Source organism: Typopeltis vanoorti, chromosome 3, assembly GCF_054136105.1.
Source record: "Typopeltis vanoorti isolate ZY-2024b chromosome 3, IOZ_Tvanoo_1.0, whole genome shotgun sequence".
Classification (NCBI taxonomy): Eukaryota; Metazoa; Arthropoda; class Arachnida; order Uropygi; family Thelyphonidae; genus Typopeltis; species Typopeltis vanoorti.
In genome coordinates, this window is record NC_143551.1 from 21,849,722 (window position 1) to 21,871,113 (window position 21,392).

A 21,392-nucleotide genomic window follows, 5' to 3' on the forward strand; every position below is an offset into this window, starting at 1 on the left:
ATGTTTGTGAGAAATAGGAAATATAATATTTGAATTGCATATGTGTAAATACTGTGGTATAATCACTTTTCTCAAACTTTGAAAGAAAAAATAATAATAAACTACATGTAATATTATATAACCTACGTAACTCTGAAGTATATAATTGTAAATTATTACTGTGATTATTATTTTAAAATATAGCAAAAACTATGTTATCATCATTATTATTGAAATTTCATTATACGTAGCACTTAGTGCTGAACTTTGTAAAATAATATATTGAATGTTACTCACGATGATAATTGTATATATGTAAATATTTGAGAGATCAATAAAAATAAATAAATAAATAAATAAATAAAATTATTATGTGACGCCTCCAGGGAGTCCAAGACTCATTGAGAGAGAGTTTACGTCACAACTTTCTGTCGCTACCCACTCAATCCAGCAACTACAACAAAGTGGAAGTAAATCAACGACATCTACCCCTCCCCCCCCCCCACCACCACCACCGTTCAATAGCATTGAATAAACTGAATTAAGAAAAACAAATGAAAAGAAAACCCAAAAAATCAGATTGCATTGTACAATTTTCTTTCAGCTCACTACAAAATACGAAAATATAAAATAATTAAAGTGCCTGCGGCTAGTAACTGAATTCTGAAAATATATTCCTGAAATTGAATAGAAGTATTAGTCAATTACTAATGAGCGGTAAGGACGGGAATCAGTCCGATTTACTGAACCGCAGTTTCCATGCGAATTGACTGTTTCTTCTTTCTTGTTGACTTGCGAGACTGAGCGAAGAATAAGTCTTTCAATATTTTTCAGGAATTCTGGTTTGTTTTCTAGGTAGCGAAAATTAAAAGCGAAGAAACTTTCATAAAACAAAAGTATCTATTCAGTGATCTTCATAATTTACCAAGAAAAGTCCTTTACCAGACAAAGCGCTTTTATATTGCTAATTTTAACCAATAATCCACTGTATTTTTTAGTCTTTTCGACAACAGCTACATCCCTGCTATGCGTTTGGTTTTCCATTTTAACGTAGCTTCTTTAGCTGTGAATAAAGACGCCTTTAATAAAGACCTTGTTTTCATTTATTATCCAGTGGATGGAGATTATTTATTTACAAGATTTATTCATGAAAAACAAATAATTTTCCATCTGGATTGCTTGTACTTAATCTACACATGATCGCTATCCTTTCTCTATCAAAGCCTTTCTTCTGTTGAAGAAAGATTAGATTTTTTTGATGCATCAGCGAATCATCTCTTGGACGAACATAGTTCGGAGTAATTCCGTAAGTCTCTTAGTTAACAAAAATGAATACGTTATCGTCGTCTGGATAGGGTAAGCCTCTAATATATGTTCTTACTTTTTTAAAATATTACATTTAAATTCCGATGGCGATTTTAATATAATAATAAAAATAATAATTGTTAGAATAGTGGCATTGAATAATAATAAAAATATGAATATATCCAGTGGTATTAATTCAATTATTGATAAAACCAATGTCATTATACAAATATTTTTAAGAAACAAAAATTATATATACATTTTAATATTAACAATTATTCTTTAATTTAAATGAAAATTTTAATAATACTTTTAAAATAATGACAGAATAATTTGAAATATTTCAATACCCCTTTTTATTTTATATATAAGAGTATATGAAAGCTTTTTCATAGATACAAGTTTCGCTAGATGAATAGATTCATGGTTAATCGAATCAATCGACCGTGAGATGCGGTGATTGATTCATTTAATCCAATACCTTTGGAGGGTAATGGATGGCAATGCTGTAGCCAATGAAGTTCCAACTGAGGCTCGGCTATTGCTGTTACCCTCCTGCCATGATCAGAGCTTTAATTAATAGCTCAATAACACCTTATCCCTACACTGTCCTCTACAGATAACGGGGAAGATGAAAAGCATTCTTGCTTCGCCCCTTTAAGCCAGTCCTTATAAGTTTCGCTAGATAATTTTTGCTACAAAACTTTGTTATTGAAACAAGCAAAATTCATTTCTGAAGAATACGAACATGAATATTCTACTTTGTCTTATGTTACAAGAATTTCAATTTCAGTAGCCAGCCATACGACAGTTTACAATCATGATGCGTTGCTCGACATTGCTGGGCTTCTCATTAAGATTTAAAAATTAATTTTATTATATATTTTCCCATTTAGATTACCTTATATATTTTCCCATTCAGATTACCTTATAAAATACCATAATTTCCATTCGTTAATTTTGGAGAAAATATATTAGCCACCATTATACATATCCTCCTACTACTACTAATAATAACAACAACAATTATAATAATAAATAGTAACAAAAGGCCTACTAGCCATAGAGTACGAGAATGGTCTGAAAAATTCTCGGTTTCGACCATACATGGCAACACTATCGACAAGATTTTTTTTTCTAAGTTGGCACATCTGTCGTAAGTATCCATGTGAAATTGCAAGTCATTCTATGAAATAATTTGTTTTATACAGCTATCTGATGCAAACGTTTTGTCTGTATCCCTTGAAATGGATGAAATTGAGTATCGTGCGGTTATACAATTCTTTGTAAAAGAAGGTTTAACGCCAACAGAAATTCATTCAAGCTCATAAAAGTTTATTGGCACTCTTCTCCATTGTTTTCCAACAATTAAGAAATGGGCTGCCGAGTTTAAACGTGGCCATCCCAGCCTTGAAGATGATCCACGTGAAGGACGTCCAAAAAGTGTAACAACACCAGAAATCATTGATAAAGTGCACGATATAATATTGGATTACCGGCGATTCAAAGTACGTGAAATTGCTGAGCCTATAGGCATTTCAAAAGAATGGGTAGGATAAATTTTGCATGAAGAATTGTATACGAAACAGCTTTGAGCAAGATGGGTCTGCCGCGCTCGTAGAGCAGCAGATCAAAACGGCACTCGCATGAAAATCTCTGAACACTGCTTGGAGCGTTTTAACAAGAAAAACTGATTTTGTGCGTCGATGTATTACTATAGATGAGACTTTGATTCACCATTACAATAGAATCTAAACAGCAGTCAAATCAGTGGACTGAAGTCGGTTGTTCAGGGCCAAAGAAGACAAAGTCAGTTCCATCAGCAGGAAAGGTCATGGCATCGTGTTTTGGGATGCTAAAAGGCATTTTGTTTATTAATTATCTTGAAACGGGTAAAATGATAACAGGAGAATATTATTCCGATCTTTTAACCAGACTGGAGGAAACACTTCGTGAGAAAAGACCCGGTTTCCAGAAGAAAAAAAATCATCTTTCATCAGGACAATGCACCTGCCCACAAAGTTGTTTTGGAAATGAGAAAATTAAGGGATTTGCACTATGAATTGTTGGAATATCCGCCCTATTCTCCAGAATTGGCTGCCTGTGACATCTATCTCTTCCCAAAACTAAAACTTTTCCTCGCTGGCCAGCGTTTTCCTTCGAATCAAGAGGTGATTGCACCTGTAGAGGGGTATTTTGCAGATCTTACTGAGAACCACTACAAGGACGGGATAATGGCGCCAAAGCATCGAGGAATAAATGTAATAGTCTTAAGGAAGATTATGTTCAAAAATAAAAATAATTTTGAAATTATAAATTCAGTTTTTCATTGTTAACCCGAGAACTTTGATTCCGTTTACAAAGTCGTGTGTGTTTTTAATATAGGAGGGGGAAATTCTGATCATGCCCTGAACACGTTACAGAGAACTGACTGGAAAGGCACCTGTTGTTTACATCACACCAAAACATAGAATGAATGTAAATTTAAGGGCATGGTAAATTTAAGTGGCGCCACCTGTTGTATCTTTTTGTTGTCGAAAGCGGCAACCTTCACTAGTATTGTGTCAACTGTTTATGATATTTGTTTAATTGAAGCCGAGTTATAGTGCCAAGTGTGTGTTTTGACGAACGGTCGGAAAATGAGTTTCAAACAGAGAGCTGCGATTGAGGATTGTGTTAAACTTGGTAAAAGTTTTACCGAAACGCGTCAAATGCTTCAAAAAGCATACGGTGATGAATGCTTATCCCGTACTCAAGTTTACGAGTGGTTTAAGCGATTTCAAAGTTTTTGGACGGCCTGGCTTTTTGTCGTCCTCAAGCATCTCACGACGCTTGAGGACGACAAAAAGCCAGGCCGTCCAAAAACTGGACTGAGCGAAGTTAACATCCAAAAGGTGAGACTAATTGGATCTCAAAGATTAAACTACTTCTACTTTTTACGTTTTCCGGCCATTTTCAAACAAAATGAATAACCAAAGTGGATTTGTTAAGAACTCAACTGGGATGCTAGCGAGAGACGATTTCGTGAGAGAAAATTATCACTTTACCATTGCTCACGCGGAGTATAGATTTGCCGTATAAGTAATTTGTTTATACACACAATATTAGAAAGGATATACCGAGTTTAGGGTTAAGGCGATATCTGAAAGGAACTATTTGAATTCAACGAACAATCTTTTTTGCACTCTGTTTCTACAATACCGTTCTTCCTCTTTCGTTTCATTCAACTCGAATAATGGATACATTACGTTGCTGCAGTTCTACAACATAAAACCTATATAACCCATTAAATCCCTTTAATGCATCAAAATGTGTTCATCGATCATACATATAACGTCGATATGATGAAGTAACGTATTTCGATAAGTAAGAAATACGAAATAAAAATGCTCTTGAATAGAATTTCCAGCTGCAGTTTTAACTAAATATATTGTCCTATTGGGAACGAATAGGAAAATATAACTAATAAGAATTAATGAGAATAACACAAGGAGAAATTCACACCAGGTAGATGAACTCATTTTAGGGAGAAGTAGATCGAGATTTACAGAGCAAAATATTTAATTTTAATTTTCATTTACTATAAAACATTTCAGAATAAACTTGGGCATACTGTTCTTTCGTGACCTCGATTCAGAGAGAAAACAAGTAAAGAAAAAAAGGGAACGCTATCATCTTAAAGAGGATTACCTTCTCGAGCCTTTAAGCTTACTATTTAAGAATGAAAATGGTCCTATAGGGGGCGCTGTCCCATGATTTATGTCAGAAGAAAAGCCTGGACTTTCACTAGTCTGATCCATTGGCCTTATTTGGTATCTGTACGAAAAGACACACACACACACAGAGAGAGAGAGAGAGAGAGAGAGAGAGAGACTGCCCCCCTGTAAGACAATCTCTGGCCTTCTTTATGCTAACAAAGATGAATGAAAGCTATTCCTAGCATGTAAAGATTAATGAAACTAACTCAGTGTTATTGTTGTAATATTGGATCCAGTGTCAAGGCACAGACTCACGAGCCAATTGACTTCTCTTTTCACATGAATTTCTAGGACTCGCATTTGATCGACCGTAATTCCAGTTCTAAGATGAATATTATTGGTTCGTGCTGTCATTCGACGGACTGCAGAATACTGCTTGCCAAAACGAAGTACTGACTTCAGTTAATAAAAAATAAATGAAAGCTATATAACAAATAATTCCCAAATTATAGCTGCTGGTGTTTATGTTTACTCCTATATTTTTATTAAATGCTAACCTGTTTTACTGTTTAAAAACTATGAGCTCTTCAGAAAATTAAAAGTATAAATATGCAATAATGTATATTTATATGTAGTAAATAATAAATATACAGTAAATAAAGCTCTGAGTCTCCTAAATACAGTTATTCAAAAAAAAAAAAAAAAGAAACATTCAATAATAAATTTAGTTTAATCCTTTATCCAAGTGTAAGCAAACAAAGTTTGTTCCTGAAGTATCTTCAGGACTGGGGGCAACTCGTGGTAAAGGTGGTCAAGTTGTCATCACTCCTTGTCTCAGTATCTCCCATAATGCAAAGCATATCTCCTTGCGGACATGTATAATACTATGCATTAAGGGAAGGGCCACTACCCAAACCGGCTTCGACCCTTAATAGAGGTCTCGTCAGTGGGCGCCAGAACCAGAGTTGGTGATACTAAGGTAGAAGCAATGGAGAAGTCATATTTACTTTTACGAGTTACCAAAAGGTGTCTCACCTTATTATTAAATTACTCTGGATTTAGAGAAAGGTGTTGAGTAATTTTTCGTATAGGTAAATATGACTTCTCCATTGCTTCTACCTTATCACCACCTCTTGGTCTGGCTTCCACTGACGAGACCTCAATAAAGGTCGAAACCGGCATGGGTAGTGGCCCTTCCCTTAATGCATAGCATTATGCATGGTGATCCGCTAGGAGATGTGCTTTGCATTATGGGAGGTACTAAGACAAAGGTGATGAGAACTTGAGCCACTTTTACCACGCCTCAGTCCTGAAGGTACTTCAGGCGCAAACTTTCTTTGCTTACACTTGGATAATGGATAAAACTAAATTTATTGTGGTCAAATCAAGTGGGAAAAAAAACTACTCAAGAAACATTCAAGTAATTATTTTAATGTTCATTTTATGCGAATCATTTAGCATACTAGAGATAAGTAGTTCATTGTCAACAGACCTGGTTGGCCGAGTGGTTAGCGTATCAGTCAAGAGGCTTCGGTCCTTGTCGTGGGCATGGATGATAGTGATTATCTTTCACCGTCCTTCATACAACTATATATACACTCTCCCAAATAGAATGGGTCACCATGGAAGCCACCCCTCCTACAATAGGAGAAGCCTATACCCAGCAGTGGGGAAGATACAGCCTAAAGACAGATAGACAGCTCATTACCATCAGGCAGACTTTTTGGATTAACAATATGAAGGTGTGATATGCTATGCGATCTTAGGAGAGACTTCCAAATATTTCATGCAAGATACGACCGTATAACGTCAATGGGTTTTTGAAAGTCCGTAATTTGAGATTACAGAGGATGACAGTGAAGAGGATAACTAATTCATGACGTGATGATCTGTGAAGATTTCAGAATGCATGGTCTAGTGTTCGATGTCGCTGAGGTGGTGGTTGATTTAGAAAATTCTTCCCGTCTGTTGAATGTAAACATCGAAAAAACTTGGATAAGTTTGATACCAAAAAGCATTGTTGTTCATCACCCCTACTGCACACATCCAATGATTCAGCTAATATCAACCAAATTTGAAATATAACCGTCTGTGACATTTCTTAGAGCCGTTTGAAAGAGAATTATCTGTATCTCTTTCACCTAAAAAAAAAAAAAAAACAAAGTGCTATCGATCTCATAAAAAATATCCCATATGTGGAAAAAGTAAATCAAATGTTGAGGAAGCAGGAAGATAGCTGAAATTCAGAAGCGGCTACTTAGCTGACATTGTTCTTTTAATTATTAAGATTGTTTAAGTTTCCTCCGAAATTTGGAAAACGTCATAAAACTAGCGACAGTGAGATCACTAAAATGTTAGTTAAAGTAGCCATTTATAAGTTACATCAAACTTCCTGCCTCCTCAGATTGACTCATTTTTACATGTAAAATTTTCCATGAGAGTGTAGCCTTTGTGTAATTGTTAACCGTCTGTGAAAGATTATTTGAATTTGAAGTACTAATTCTTTTCCCGATCTACTATCTTGCCTAACTACCTTCCATTCCACATCATTATGTTAACCACCTGCATTTTACGTCGAAATAATTATAGTTTGGGTTTATAAAGTTCTTAGAAAATTGTCTGCGTATGTATAATCTTAGATTTTCCAAAATTTTCGAGAAACATTGCTTATGCAGCTATATGCATACTGCGGATGCGACTAAAATTTAAACTTAAAAAAAAAAGCGCAATATTATACAACTTCGTGACGCGTTTTAGATACAGTGCGCAAACAGACAAAACGTTCTTCCTTTTGAACTCGACTTGGAATTATAAATTGTGATCAGACCATCCGAAACAAAAGATGTAGTTAATCGTTTCCTGTTCTCTCATGAATGCCCAGCTTGTTTCAACGGGAAATCTTTTCACTTATTCTGCGAACGTGCCCTTCTCATTACTGCGAAGAATAGGAGGTAATTTCTGGAATTGCCAGTGAACTTATTGTGTATGTTAAAAACTGTTTTCAATATTAATTGCATCTCAGTGCATAGCAGTTTCCTAAGAGAGCGATTGCTAATAAATGTGGAAGTATCGTTTATTCCATTGGGACATCAACTAATTATGTTGCCATAGTAATTTGAATTGTGACGTCATTGATAGGAATTTCTTGCTGTATTGTTAAACTCGCAGTATTAAAATGCTATAATGAGTTTAGAAGTAAAATGGATAGAAACCTAAACAAAATACTAATAAAATGTTATGTGTGGAGTGTTGCCCTCTATGCATCTGAAACGTGGACAATGAAGAAAAAAGAAATTGAGATTTTGGAAAGCTTTGAGATGTGGATTTGGAGAAGGATGGAAAAAATCAAACGGACAGATAAAATAATGAAGAGGTCTTAAAAAGAGTAGAAGAAGTAAGAAGTCTGTTAAGGAGGATAAAAAGAAGAAAGGGAACCTGGATCGGACATATTCTGAGAGGGAATGGAATCATCAGAGATGCCATCGAAGGAAAAATAGACGGAAAACGACTCAGAGGAAGCGGATCGAACAGTGTGGAACGAATAGCAATGCTGTAGCCAATGAAGTTCTATCTGAGGCTCGGCAATTGCTAATATGAGTACGCTCTTTTAAGGTTTTTGCCTTAAGGGAGCAATTTGAGTCTCCGGGGAAGTGTTTTCCGGCATGGCCCGGTGAGGGGCTTTGTTGGTGAATGTTTTTCTTTGGAATATGAGCGGTTCCGTTCGGTGGTGGTGGTGGGTGGAAGGTCATCACTGAGTGGAGCCAACGCTGAGATGGACGGTCTTTCGCCCACGATTGAGTGGCGTTGGGATCGTCCGAATTTTTAGAGACGGCTTTACTTAGACATAAAGCTTCAATTCACCTAGAAGAGATCTGAGGAGTTAACCGCATTAGATGTTTTCGTTCATTCTGGGAACATTTTCTCATTAGGCATCCGTTGTCATGACAACCTCAAGCTTCGAGTTAATTTGTTCATATGATGTCCGAAGATAAATGTTGATTATTGTAACGACAACCAGCATCTGAAGCCACACTCTCCAGCTGCTGTCACTAATCACCTCGTTTATGCCGATAAATACCATCTTGGCAACCGGAACACGTTTAATGTGCACTCCCTGCATTTCAGGTTGTTTCTAATAGTGGGGGGGGGGGGGCTGATGCGTGTGATTATATTCATGGATTTGCAATAACGTCTCTCCTTTCGATGTCTGAAATGACACACTAGTAAAGGGTGAAAGATGTGATACTAGCCACTAACAAGTGTATGTGACTCGCACCTTCATTGACCGGCTAGGTAGGTCCTTTCCTACTTCATATTCAGAATGATAATTAGATTAATTTGCTGTATCCATTTCAAACGATAGTATAGTTTGGAAGAAAATGAATAAATGTCCTATTACACTTTGCTAAAGATCGGCCAAAAATAAACTGCAACCCAACTGAAAGAAATAAAAAAACGTAATTATACCTACAGATCTTGATGGACTTCATACTGAATTTATTTGAATGAAGTAACACTGTGGAAAGTCCAATGCTGCCCACGTAACTGTTCCAGGTTTCCTTCGAGAAACTGAAGAGAGGAAATAGAAGTTGGTTCTTAACGTTCATGCTTAATCATCCTTCATAATGCACTGAACCTCAGAGCTTAGGTTTCGCACCTTGCATTTCCCACAAAAACAAGCCTTTAAAGGTCTGGTTAGTTCCCAGGGCATCCAAGAATTTTTTCTTTTCTTCTATTGTTTCTTTTCCGTATAGAGACACATAATGAATACAATGTGCGGTCCCTCTTAATTGAAGGTGCCTCTTTGCTTTTTGGAATCCACCGGTAATCACAGAAGAGGAGACTGCCTAGTGAGAGGTTAGTGATTTGCAGATGGACAGAAACCATCAAAAAATAAATAAATAAATAAACAGAAGAACGTAAAAAGTAAATACAGAAATTTTTAAAGAAAAAGCTATTTGATTTGTAATTACGGACATGAAATCCGAGAAATATTACATGAGAAGATTAAAATTATCACTGAAAATAAAAACTTCGATTTCATTAATAATGTCCTAATTTTATTTTCTTCAGTGAGCAGCACAGAAATCACTTAGATTTTCTCCTTTGTTTACTTATTGTGAAGAATTCTCCTTTCATTTGTTGGTAATTGAGAGAAAATTATTTCTTTTCGGAGTAGAGAAAAATGACAAAATTTGAAATGTGTACGAAATGAATTTCTCTTCTCTTTAATTCTCATCCCAGTCCTTACACTGAGATGAAAATTGGGAGGGGGCAGAGAACTAGACGAATTCTGAATGTTTTCAGATTGTAGTGTGTTTAAGCAAATATCTGACAATTGCATAATATGATATGGTGATTTGAATTGTTCACATAGCGATATTAATCAGTCAGAGAGAACTTATTATACCGCTAATCGTCTTGTTCTTTGAGTAACAGCCTTAATCTCACTCAGGTTTCTCATCAGAAAACTGGACGAGGAATCCACTCAGTTGTTTGTTAACACAGGGGAAGATTTCCTCACCATCCTTAGCCGCTTTGTTAGTTGATCTAACCGATACAATAGATAACTTCATTGTTCTGATAAGTTCTTAACTTCGAGTCAAAAGACTCAGCCTCGACATTACTATACCTTCCCAGGTAATTTTCGAAACCTTTGAACTGGAAAATAACTCGCGTTACATATAGCAAGTTGATAATAAAAGCAATAAATGCTACCTCTACCTACCAAAGGTCGGCTTTTTTTATGCTTTCTCTTTTGTTGTGTTACAAAGTGATTAGTAACTAATTCATTGGTTTAATTTATCAGCGGTTGAGAATGAAATTATTAGTATGAACTGGGTAATGATTATCACTGCAAATATGGAAGAAATACTGCACACGCCATGAAATTCATACAATTTATTGACATTTTAAAAGTCCGTAATAAGAAAACGTATTAAAGTAGAAATTAAACAAATAGAAGTAGATAAGCAGATAAAAGATCGGATAATATAGCATTAATATAATCTGCTAAAATCTTACTGCTGTACAGTATTGTAATTTGTACAGTAATCCGGTCCTTGGCACGGCCTCGCGCTGTATGGTAGCCGTCCCAAAATCACTGTTAAGCGTTATTTTGCTGTAACCGTAAAGATGTGCAACATTTCCATTGATAGCCCTCCAGTAAGCAGACGAAGAAATCTTCTCTCTAGTCACACAGTCGAAGCTATGATGCGAAAATATTCTCCTTAATAAAGGCGAATAGCTTCGTTCAATGAAAAATTGCACGATGTTACGTCTTGAACGTTCGCGAAGTTGCTAACAGGATAGCTCATCTCAGCGCACGTACATTTAAAGGTGAATGGAAGATAAAGCAAGGTCCCCACATGTTGGTAAGTTCCAATTAGCTTCAAACCACACTCTAGGCAAAGTAAATTCTACCACGCGTCGGACTCACTGATGAATACGACGGAACACTACATAGGCTCCAAAGTAAAGCGAATGGCTGCTGTTAGCGCTCCTAGTGACGGTCTACGACAACAGGCCAATCAAAGATCGAAGTGCGCATGTGGAAGTGACGTCACCTTCAAGTGACCAGACGCGGAGGTAATTTTTTGCAGTGTTCAGAATTTATTTCAATACTAAATACAAGAAAGGAAACACGTAGTTATTTAACTTCATGATATTGACAATGAAAGTGGGTGTACTTTTTGCGTCATTTTAATTAAAGGTCACCCAGCAGGGTTCTGTCTTATTTTATTTTCTGCTTTCTTTTGTTAAATGTCCTAAGAATTTAAGAAGCCACAAGCTTTTCCAAGTAAAGTTTTAATTTTTTTACAATATTACAAATTAAGAAATAAAAACTTTTTTGCTAGCATTTTAATTTTTCTCACGGTTAAATGATTCTTATTTTAAATAAAGTTTCTGAAATGAAAAAATTATCTCGATTATATTTGAAATGAAAAAAGAAACACGAAAAAGTGTTACAAAAAGCTGAAAATTAGATTTTTTTTTTTAATTTCTTACTTTTACAGAATAAATTTAATGCACATTCAACTCTACAAAAGTAAACGGTCCCGATTTAATTCTTTCCTATATCCACACAAAATTAGGAATTAGCCTGAACGATACTTTTATCACAATGCATGCTAAGACTATTTGGATGTTTTAGCGATACACTTTTGTTTCCCGAATCAGCTTACGCTACATAACGACAACAGGAAAAAATTAGACTAGTACACAACAACGCATCAATGCTTATGCTAACAGGACGAATGACTGCAGGGTGATTATAATTAAAGTTCCCATTTCGAAAGGCTGTAACTTAACTGGGTGGAACGATTTAATATTTAAGATGATGATGTGTGCGGCAATGGAATTTTATTTCCCGTAAAACCAACGTTAGTTCTAAAAGTTTCCACTAGGCGATACATGGCGTTCAATACCATAGTTGGTAATTAAAATGTCACAAAACGAAGGGTACACACACCAAGTTCGATATATTATCCTCCGTTATGGACAATGTGCTGAAATCGCAAAATCGCATGCTCAACCACAGAATGTAAACAGTTTTACTGGAAACGTTGTGGATATGGCATGTAATGTTGGTCTTGAGGTCCACTAAATTGGCTATGTGTCCACGATAGACAACGTCTTTCAGATGTTCCCACAGCCAAAAGTCGCAGGGGTTCAGATCCAGAGAACGTGTTGGCCACTTTGCACGAAAATGACGGCTGATGATTCTACTCTCCGTAAAATGCGTGTGAAGCAACTTCTTGACAGGGATGGCGATCCGAGGAGAGGCGCCATCCTGCATAAAAACTGTTGGAATCACCTGATTGGCTAAGAAAGGTGCATATCGCTGGCTATTAACAGTGCAGGTAACGAGACCAGTGGGACCGAACTTCTCGAAAAAGAAAAGTCCGACAATTAATTCCGCTGTGAAACCACACCAGTAGTATGGGTGACGGTTTGAACCAGATCAAGATCAAGATAAGATAAGGAATCGTGACGTGATTGGATGCTGTCATTGTGAGCGTGGTTTTTCCCTGAGGGTATATGTGTCAATGGCTTCAGCTCTCCCTGGGAGCTTATGTGGTCAATGGCTTCAGTTCTTGTGTTTGGTTTGTTTGTAAATAAATGTCGTCATTTGTAAATAAGTGACGTTGTTGTTTTGAATGGAAAGGATGATATTAGTGGATAAGAAATCGTGTCGTGATTGGTGGACATTTTAAACCAGATCAAGATCAAGATAAGATAAGGAATCGTGACGTGAATGTTTGTTATGAGATGTAGATAAGTGACGTCATTTGTTAGTTGTAAATAACTGACGTTATTGTTTTGAATGGAAAGGGAAATATTAGTGTATAAGTAATCGTGTTGTCATTGGTGGACACTTCTGACCAGATCAAGATCAAGATAAGATAAGGAATCGTGACGCGAATGTTTGTTGTTATTGAGTTTGGAATTTCGCTGGGCCCCCCCTTCTGTCAGAAATATCACGTGGTATGATGGGTGATATTTAGAGATAAGAATCGTGACGTTATGTCTTTGTGCGGTATTTTGGTTTGGCTATGGAATTGTGGGCTATGTTTTGAGATAAGATATCTTTGAATTTTCCCAGGGTGACACACATCCGTCATTGTCGTCTGTAGGAATTCTTAGCGTATGTCGTGATGGCGGGTGTGATTAGATTTTCTGAATAATTAATTATATACTGGTGTCACTCAAACATACTCCCCCCCCCCCCACCCCCCCCCCCCCCCACCCCCCCCCCCCCCCACCCCCCCCCCCCCCCACCCCCCCCCCCCCCCACCCCCCCCCCCCCCCACCCCCCCCCCCCCCCACCCCCCCCCCCCCCCACCCCCCCCCCCCCCCACCCCCCCCCCCCCCCACCCCCCCCCCCCCCCACCCCCCCCCCCCCCCACCCCCCCCCCCCCCCACCCCCCCCCCCCCCCACCCCCCCCCCCCCCCACCCCCCCCCCCCCCCACCCCCCCCCCCCCCCACCCCCCCCCCCCCCCACCCCCCCCCCCCCCCACCCCCCCCCCCCCCCACCCCCCCCCCCCCCCACCCCCCCCCCCCCCCACCCCCCCCCCCCCCCACCCCCCCCCCCCCCCACCCCCCCCCCCCCCCACCCCCCCCCCCCCCCACCCCCCCCCCCCCCCACCCCCCCCCCCCCCCACCCCCCCCCCCCCCCACCCCCCCCCCCCCCCACCCCCCCCCCCCCCCACCCCCCACGACAATGACGGATGTGTGTCACCCTGGGAAAATTCAAAGATATCTTATCTCAAAACATAGCCCACAATTCCATAGCCAAACCAAAATACCGCACAAAGACATAACGTCACGATTCTTATCTCTAAATATCACCCATCATACCACGTGATATTTCTGACAGAAGGGGGGCCCAGCGAAATTCCAAACTCAATAACAACAAACATTCGCATCACGATTCCTTATCTTATCTTGATCTTGATCTGGTCAGAAGTGTCCACCAATGACAACACGATTACTTATACACTAATATTTCCCTTTCGATTCAAAACAATAACGTCACTTATTTACAACTAACAAATGACGTCACTTATCTACATCTCATAACAAACATTCACGTCACGATTCCTTATCTTATCTTGATCTTGATCTGGTTTAAAATGTCCACAAATCACGACACGATTTCTTATCCATTAATATCATCCTTTCCATTCAAAACAACAACGTCACTTATTTACAGATGACGACATTTATTTACAAACAAACCAAACACAAGAACTGAAGCCATTGACCACATAGGCTCCCAGGGAAAGCCGAAGCCATTGACACATATACCCTCAGGGAAAAGCCACGCCCACAATGACGTCATCCAATCACGTCATGATTCCTTATCTTATGTTGATCTTGATCTGGTTCAAACCGTCACCTATACTACTCACACCAAAAGGTGACCTTTCGGTGAATGAAGCAGAATCAGTCGCACGAAGTGTGAGTTTGCGGTTGCCCAGTGCTGTGCAGATCGGGGTAGGCAGAGTGGTCGATATCGACCCTTGGGGGTCGACGTGGTTATCCAAGGGATCGATAAATGTCTCGGGGTCAAAAGGGAGGTCAATAAACACCTAAAACGATTTTGAGCAACCCCCTAGTAAACATGCAACGCCAAGTGGCTGATCGGCTGAGGCAACGAGGTAGAAGCGCACGCTCTCCCCGATGAAGACATCCATAACAGAAACAATCAGGGCTAGGGCGTATTCATCGCCCGTAGCTATCAGAGTGGTGTTCAGTGATCTGATAACTTTGCATTCACTGTGTATTTTTTTTTAAGTTATAGTGCCCATAATGGCGGCCCCTTATAGTAAGAAAAAGTGCCGAAAGAATTCGGAAGAGTATTTCATATTTGGATTTATACCATCATTTACCAATGAAACAATGCCTGTGAGCCTATTATGTGAATTATTATTATTATTATTATTATTATTATTATTATTATTATTATTATTATTATGCCTATTAAAGTAATTATTATCTTTAAACTGAGAAATTTATTATCGATAACGTGATTCATTTATTTGACATGATGGGGGTCAATGAGGAATCAAGGATTCCATGAAGGGGTCAATGGTCTGAAAGGTTTGCCTACTCCTGGTCTAGATGGACGTGATCTTCGTTAGTCCAGAAAATGTTCCATGGCCAATCGTTGTCCAGTTCGGTCCAAGCAAGAAGCTGCAGGGCAAATGATTCTGGCGTATTCCAGGTAGGATTAAGCAATTGCTGAACGTGGGAAATCTCGTAAGAATTACAGCGCGCAGAATTTGCCTTACGACTTTGTAAACTGTGCCCTTTCTTCCTCTAATGATGTGGCTTCTCCCTCCCCTTTCTGCCGTTCTATGGGCTTCCCTCCTCTGACAGGTTTGACATCTAAGAGAACTGTCTCTTGAAATTTCCGGATCGTTTTGCGTAAACTATTTGCAGCCATAGGACCCATTTTTAATCCATTTAATATTCTGACCTTTCGCGATGCTGTCAAGGCACAGCTGGTATTTTGGTAAAACAGCTTCACGAGAAGTGTGCGATCCTTCGCTAATGGTGACATTGGGCTTTAACACATCGTCTGCTCACAGGCAAGCTTCTTTCGAAGCACACGTCATTGGGAACATTTTTCATTTACATAAATGGTACTGTCGCAGAGTTTCACTGCATACCAATACACGTAAATTATCACGTAATGTACATGTATTGCAATCCATGTATCGCCCTACAGGCAACTTTTAGAACTAAAATTGGTTTTTACACAAAACAAAACTCCATTGTCGACATCATGCTAATCATTAAATCGTTGCGCTGAGTAGTTACTAATTTACAGCCTTTTGAAATGTGAACTTTAATTTAACCACCCTGTAGTTCTTCAATTCCTTTGAACTATTGTTAGTCTACATTTCAAGCTTTTACATAATTTTACTCCTTTAGTAAGTAAGAAATGGAAGAAGAGAGAGAGCGATGGTTAAGCTTACATTTCTGTCATAAAATGTGTTTCCATCTTCTTTTTTCAGTCTTCAATTAATTACAGTAGAAAATAGCTTAATACCGTCTACAATTTCTGTTAATCCTTAGAACATTTTCTTATCTGTTAATTTCCCAAGAGGCTTGTTAGCTTGTTGTGCAAACACGTTATAAACCTCACAGTCTTCTCACCAACGCAAATGGATGTCTCATCATCTTCGGGTGCATTCGTTTCTCGAACCGACTATTTCGCAAATGATAAGCCCCCATTATTCAGTAGTGCCGTGCGGTAGAAAAGTGCGCATACATAATTAAAGTGGCAACTTTCCGACTTGTTTATTAGCACATAAATTTCTTTAGCAATTTATATGCCAGAGAAAAAAAAATGTACACCTTTGTTTCCCTTGGGAACAATCTCCCAGCTACTTTTATCGTTCGAAGTCTTTTCACATGCTGAACGATTGGCACGCGGTTTTCCCTGGTGGAGTTTAATTAAATCCAAAGATTACTTTATACAGTACAGCAGTATTCTGGTTAGTAGGATTAGTATGTCATCATTAATTACTTTCGTGGTTGCTATTGTTACCGCGTCAACAACGACTTCTTTCTATCATAATAATACGTTTTCGAAATCTGTTTCCCGTTCCTCCCATTTTTTTTATCTTGTTCAGACTGAAGATGTATACGTTTCATTCTACTTATTTTACTGAAAAATTATAATAATTTGCTCTCGCATTGGTTTACTAGGAAGAGAATGATTATTCTGAATGTTATAGTATAGGAATACGTAATATTTTATATGTACATATTTTATATGTAAAACAGAATGCCAGTTGATTTTAGAAAACATTGTTGAAATATTGCAATGTACTCCTAATAGATATAATCAGACTGTTGCGAATGACTTTGCAACAGACAAAACCGTTCAACTTTTGCGGGATTCATCTACTGCTTCCTTTCAAAAATTATTACGCAACAATAGAACTAAAATAGTAAATTTATCTATTATGTTCTTCCGTTATTTATAATTGAAATTCAGACTTCCTCCTTGTCCCGACCTTTTCTAAACAAACGAAATAGAGTTAAATGCGCGCAATTAACAGGCACAATACAGATTTTCGTTGTGGTGAGCAGCCTACAATCATACAAAGGCTTTATTCTGCTTGATTCATTGACAGGGCCATTACTGTCTGAACGAAAGCTAGGCATATATTTCAAGATAATTTTAAAATAGCGTTAATCATATCTGTCGAACCAGACCTAGAAGCATAACTTTAGTAAGGAATATAACACATTTCAGTAATTAGAGTTCTTTTTAAAAAAAAAAAAAAAAATCCAGAGATTTAAAATCCGACTTGATTTTTATTTTGATCATAAACAACTTACAGTCAGATTAATTCGATTTCCTGTCTGTTTTGTTTAAATGTATTTTCTCAGGAAATAAATCTGCAGCACATGTGCTGCACACCGAATGCATCATAATATTGTAGAGCTGCAATGCTGTTTAGTAATAAAATAAAGATCGTGAGTTATCAATATTTTGTTCCATTTTCGCTTCTTGCTTCGATGTAGTTCCATCTTCTATTATTTTTCGATGTGTTACTTTGCATTTATATTCGGAAGTACAGCAGCACATCAGCCAATTGACTAACAATTTTACTGTTGTCAGTTATGCAAATTCTTTTCAGTTTTTTTTATATGATTAATTATATTCAAATATATTTGGAGAAGTGCTGTTCAACTAAAGATGAGTTAGCCACTCCCAAGCAGAGCAGAGGTAAAATTTGTTTCACCCCCCCCCCAAATCAGACTCATGTTTTTGCATACAGACAAACCCAACGCACAAAAAACAGACACAATTGATAAACATATGCAACTCATGTTCTTATGTAAAGTGTACATCTATAATTAAAATGGAAATAATTTTGAAATTAGGTATTACTGATAAAGCATATTCCACAAAAGATTTGTGCTTTAAAAATCGTCTCCTGCACCAATATGTCAGGATGGTGCAGGAAATGTACAGAATGGTGAAAATAAGAGTTCGGACAGTTTTCAAGTGACAGCTGGCTTGCATCAAGGGTCAGCATTAAGTCCTTTCCTGTTTAATATGGTGATTGAGGTGGTGACGGAGGAGGTGAGAGAAGACTCGCCTTTGACAATGTTGTATGCGGATGACATCATGCTGTATGCAGAGTCAAGAGAAGTGGCAGGCAAATTGGAAAGATGCAGGAGAGTACTGGAGAGAGTTATGAGGCTAAGCAGAAGTAAGGCAGAGTACGTGGATTGCTAAGAGGATGGCAGGCAAGAGGCAGATCTGGAACTGGAAGGAAATGGCACCAGGAAGGTTAGGGACTTTAGATACTTAGATTCAACAGTGAAAGAGGATGGAGAGGCTGAGAAGGAAGTGGGATGCAGATTGGAGGAACTGGAGAGAGAGAGAGAGACGGCTGGAGTGCTATGCGATAAGAGAGTGCCGATCAATCTAAAAGGCAAAATCTACAGGACAGACAGGATCGTCTGAGAAATGACTCTGTGAGGGGAACAGTTACGAATTTAGGAGTGAAGATTCAGGAAGGAAGTTTGAGTTGGTTTGGTCATGTGATGAGAAGGGAGGACGAGTATGTGGGAAGAAAGGTCATGCAGGGGAGGAGGAATCGTGGGTGACCAAAGAAAAGATGGAGGAGACTTGAGGATGAAGAACTTGGATGTGGTTACACTCCGAGACAGGAGGATGTAGAGGAGATTTATCAAAATCAGCGACCCTACTTAAATGGGACAACACTACATAACTGCAGAAGAACACGATTTGATTTGAGAAGGACATTGTAAGGATTTTTGCCACACAGACTTGCGAATTCTCTTTAAACTGTGTACTGGTGGCGAGGAGGCGCGGCAGTCGTAACAACGGAAGCAGACGACGCTTAGGATTTCTTTTAGGAAAGTTTCCGCCGAGTGGTATCCATTTTTTTTTTAATGTGCCCAAAGTGAGAGAACAAGTACAACATTAGTGTTTAAAAGCAAATATAATTTTCTAGTTAGATCATATGCTACAGTATAATAGTCATCGGCATTGCAAAAAAAGAGCTATGAGTTAATTTCAGCGAGCATTCATTCTGCGTAATGATCAAGACTTTCACCAGCTTTAGCATTCATCACGAGTCCGAGTTTTACTGGCGCAGTCGATAGTACCTACAAGGTGAGAGCAATTCGTTAAGTAAATGCATGCTCCCATGTTTTAGAGTTCTATTTTGATTATTTGGGCGAAAGTCTGTTTTAATACAAAACAAAAAAAATGGCGTTCGGAGTTTGTTCCATCCTGCAACAGTAGTAGTTTTGATTATATATATATATATATATATATATATATATATATATATATATTTGTGTATTTGATAGTGCAGTAAATTGTGTAGTTGAAGTTTTTTTTTTTTTATCTGATAATATTTTAAGATTTATCTATGTTCACAAATGATATGTTGAATTTAGTTATGAGTCCCATAATCTCCAAATATATACATCTATTTCTGGGCATTTAAAAAAAAAAAAAAATTGCAATTGATTCCTTTTTAAGGGTGATTTTTTTTATCAGTAAAGAGAGTTATTGTTAAGCACCATGGCTTATTAACCAAAGGTAGAAAGGAAGATTTACGTAAATTGGCTGAAGAATTGGGAGAGAAGCCAACTGTTGAAATGAAAGTGATAGATCTTAAAATGATTATTACGGGAAGTAAATTTTATGAAGAAGAATTTGTTAAAGGGATGTTGGAGACGATTATTAGTACCAGACTCGAGGAAGAATTGATGAAGAAAGAAGAATTAGAAGCTCAACGGCGGAAGGAAGAACTAGAAGCCCAATGTCGGAAAGATGAATTGGGAGCCCAACAGAAAAGAGAACAAATGGAGTTCGAGTTGAAGAAACTGGAAATTGAAGCGCGTGTTCAACCAACCTCAACTCCAGTGTCCAGTGACAATAAACGAGATTTTCTTGAACATTAAGCTAATGCCTAGGTTTAGATTACAAGAGGATGACATTGTGATATACCTATCCCTGTTTGAAAGACAAGCTAAGAGAACCAAAATAGATGTTAAAGACTGGATATCATGTCTCTTGACTTTGTTACCATTTGAGATTGTCCAATTAATTGGTAGAGAGTCAGAAGAAAATTGCGAAGATTATGAATATATTAAAACAATTCTACTAAAGAGATTTAGATTGAATCCTGAAAGTTTCAGAAAAAAGATGCACCAAAAGGTTGCTGAAAAATCTTGGAGGGATTTCTGTTATGAAATAACTAATTATTTCGAAGAGTGGATTGTTGGCCTTGATATCAAGGATTTTGAAGGGTTAAAAGATCTAATTATTACGGATCAACTGAAGAAGAAAGTTCCACATGAAGTGAGAGAACATCTCTTATACGACTGGGCAAAATTCGTTTCTCCAACCAAGTTAGCTGACAGATTGGACGAATACGACAGTGTTCGTAGTACATCAAGGAAGCCCATTGGAGCTATTCCGAAGGACAAGGTTACTGAGAAGTTTAGACCTTATACTCCGCCTGCTGAGCGAACATTCAATAATAAGTCATTATCTCCCTCTCAAAGTCCACCGAGATGGTACCAGCCGCGGCGAATTGATGATTCATACAAGCCTCACTACAAACCAACTTGTTTTACTTGTAGAAAGGAAGGTCATATCGCCAAGTTTTGTATGAAAAATAGTCAGCCAAAAGGTACTCCTGCTACAGCACACAGTAACCTAGTTCAAACGTCTACCACTGGGGATGACGATAAATCAGGTGTGTTGACTGCCAAAATTTCCATTCCAGTATCCAAATCCGTGGACATTGATCGAAACGTAGATGATTTGAAGGTCGTCAAAGTCAAATACGGAAGTAGGGTTTTAAATGGAATAATAGATACGGTAGCACAAA